We start from the raw sequence: 3,168 nt of genomic DNA, 5'->3' as shown, positions 1-3,168 counted from the left end.
GCCAAGCCAACCGTCCAAGGTTGCAGCCGCCGCCCGCTGGGCGCAACAAATTGGGCACGGGGCGCCCCTCAGAATTCAGGCAGTCCCCGCGCATGTTCGGGTATAGCCGTCCCCGCGTCCAAGCGGGGACAGCGGCGGAAAGCGTCGGGCGCAGCGAGCCGCTCCACCCACACGGGGCAGAAACGATCGTCACCCTTCACAGTCCGGTAATGATCCTTCCGCAGGTTCACCTACGGAAACCTTGTTACGACTTTTACTTCCTCTAAATGATCAAGTTTGGTCATCTTTCCAACAGACCGGCGCAACCGAAAGGCCGCGCCGGACATCGGTCCGAAGACCTCACTAAATCATTCAATCGGTAGTAGCGACGGGCGGTGTGTACAAAGGGCAGGGACGTAATCAACGCGAGCTTATGACTCGCGCTTACTGGGAATTCCTCGTTCAAGGGGAACAATTGCAAGCCCCTATCCCAATCACGAAAGAAGTTCCACGGGTTACCCAGTCTTTTCAGACAGGGATAAAGACACGCTGCTTCCTTCAGTGTAGCGCGCGTGCGGCCCCGGACATCTAAGGGCATCACAGACCTGTTATTGCTCTGTTTCGTGCGGCTAGGAGCCGCTTGTCCCTCTAAGAAGGTTGTAAGGTGCTGGGAACCCCGCACCTATTTAATAGGCTAGAGTCTCGTTCGTTATCGGAATTAACCAGACAAATCGCTCCACCAACTAAGAACGGCCATGCACCACCATCCACCGAATCAAGAAAGAGCTCTCAATCTGTCAATCCTCCCAGTGTCCGGGCCGGGTAAGTTTTCCCGTGTTGAGTCAAATTAAGCCGCAGGCTCCACTCCTGGTGGTGCCCTTCCGTCAATTCCTTTAAGTTTCAGCTTTGCAACCATACTTCCCCCGGAACCCAAATACTTTGGTTTCCCGGAAGCTGCCCGCCGAGTCATTTGAGTAACTCAGGCGGATCGCTGGTTGGCATCGTTTATGGTCAGAACTAGGGCGGTATCTGATCGCCTTCGAACCTCTGACTTTCGTTCTTGATCAAAGAAAACATTCTTGGCAAATGCTTTCGCAGTAGTTCGTCTTGCGACGGTCCAAGAATTTCACCTCTAGCGCCGCAATACGAATGCCCCCGTCTGTCCCTCTTAATCATTACCTCGTATTCCAAAAACCAACAGAACAGAAACGAGGTCTTGTTCTATTATTCCATGCAAGTTTATTCAGGCGACTCGCCTGCGTTGAGCACTCTAATTTTTTCAAAGTAAAAGCACCGGCCTTCTCGAGGCACACAATGAAGTGCACCAAGAAAGGACCGGCATGATGTTCAGTCCGAGCCGTCGCATCGGGTAGATGCACTACTCGTCTGGAACTGAGATCCAACTACGAGCTTTTTAACCGCAGCAGCTTTAGTATACGCTATTGGAGCTGGAATTACCGCGGCTGCTGGCACCAGACTTGCCCTCCAATTGATCCTCGTTAAAGGATTTAGAGTGTACTCATTTCAATTACGGGGCCTCAAAAGAGTCCCGTATTGTTATTTTTCGTCACTACCTCCCCGTGCCGGGAGTGGGTAATTTGCGCGCCTGCTGCCTTCCTTGGATGTGGTAGCCGTTTCTCAGGCTCCCTCTCCGGAATCGAACCCTGATTCTCCGTTACCCGTAACAACCATGGTAAGCAAGTAACCTACCATCGAAAGTTGATAAGGCAGACACTTGAAAGAAACGTCGCCGGCTCGTGGCCATGCGATCAGCACAAAGTTATCCAGAGTCACCACACAATACGGGCCGAAACCCGATCGATCTTGGTCTAATAAAAGCACCCGTCGCCCAAAGGGCTTCAGGCTCACTGCATGTATTAGCTCTAGAATTGCCACAGTTATCCAAGTAGGAAGAAACGATCTAAGGAACCATAACTGATTTAATGAGCCATTCGCGGTTTCGCCTTATTTCGGCATGTACTTAGACATGCATGGCTTAATCTTTGAGACAAGCATATGATTACTGGCAGGATCAACCAGGTAATCGTTCAACTGCGCGTCCAGCCATGCCGGACGCCGTTGTTGCGACGCCGAGGCCACCTTCAGGCGCCTCAGCACGCTTCGTTTTTGCAAAGCCCACCTCTTTGCACAGTCCGAGATGACGGCGTTCGAGCTCGCTACGGCGCCCTCCCCGCAGGGCTGGGTATCGCCACGCGGCAAGAAGCACGCACACTCTCGATAGATTCGTTGCGTCGACTCGGTCACGGCTTGCGGGATTTGCCATCAGCCCGCAGCACTGGTGGACCGATCGGCGCTTGCAACGTAGCCGAGACGGCAAAGCCGCCAAGCGACGGGTCACGCCCGCGCCTTCGGCGCTTTCTTATTTGACTCGTCCGAGGACGATGCGGAACACACCTCGATATCGTGGATACGGCGTCGTCCGACAACCAGCCCCTAACGCATCAAGCGGATGAGGCTGCAGACGATTGCCGAGGGATCCACGGGAGAGGCTCCGGGGACACGCTTGACGGGCACGGAGCCCGCCGCATATCAGACACCCAGGTCGCACGCACTCGGGGGGCGACTGCACTCCAACCCCCATATAATAGCAGCGATAAGTACCCAGACCTCCATGGGGCCGTACTCGTGGCATTTTCGACGGGGATTTGGCGGAAATCGTGCCGCACCTTGACGAACTTTGAAAGTTTACGTCGGCTGCACAGGGCCGAAGTCGTGAAAACCAACACCGCGCAAGAGGGTCGTGATCGTCAATGTTTCGCCAGCGGCGAGTACGGCTTCGCGAATATTCACGTGCCTGAACCACCGCGCATCCTGTGCTGACTTTCACGGCGAACGAGCTTTCCGCTGCCGCACTTTCTCTGCAAACGTTGTGCCACGCACGGTGCTGTGCTCCATGACCGTTGTTTTGGACGGTGGCTTGCGTACTCGTCGGCGTATTTCCACCTCTCGCGTGCACCACGGTGCCCCAGCTCACCGATACAAGGCAAACGTGCGAGCCGCTTTCGGTATTTCCACGGAAAAGTTGCGCTGAACGTCGCTTGCGCGCGCCGCCCCGGCTGACGCGGTTTCGGACTTTGTCTCTGCGAGCGGTCGCGTACTCGTCGGCGCAATTCCCGACGTCGCCGCAGTGCGTGAATCGCACAAAACGCACCCGGACACCAGCTAATT

The 3,168-nt window shown here is 55.1% G+C and overlaps 1 non-coding gene across 1 annotated transcript; it reads right to left on the bottom strand.

Annotated features, from left to right (window-relative positions):
- Positions 1-207: 207 nt before the first annotated feature.
- Positions 208-2,022, bottom strand: LOC119451196 (small subunit ribosomal RNA). The gene has a single exon (XR_005191723.1). It is a non-coding gene; the product is annotated as a small subunit ribosomal RNA (ribosomal RNA).
- Between the last annotated feature and the right edge of the window lie 1,146 nt (positions 2,023-3,168).

The sequence above is a fragment of the Dermacentor silvarum genome, chromosome 4 (genome assembly GCF_013339745.2).
Source record: "Dermacentor silvarum isolate Dsil-2018 chromosome 4, BIME_Dsil_1.4, whole genome shotgun sequence".
Lineage (NCBI taxonomy): Eukaryota > Metazoa > Arthropoda > Arachnida > Ixodida > Ixodidae > Dermacentor > Dermacentor silvarum.
The sequence above is the reverse complement of the archived record's forward strand: the minus strand, read 5'-3'. Positions and strand labels throughout refer to the sequence as shown.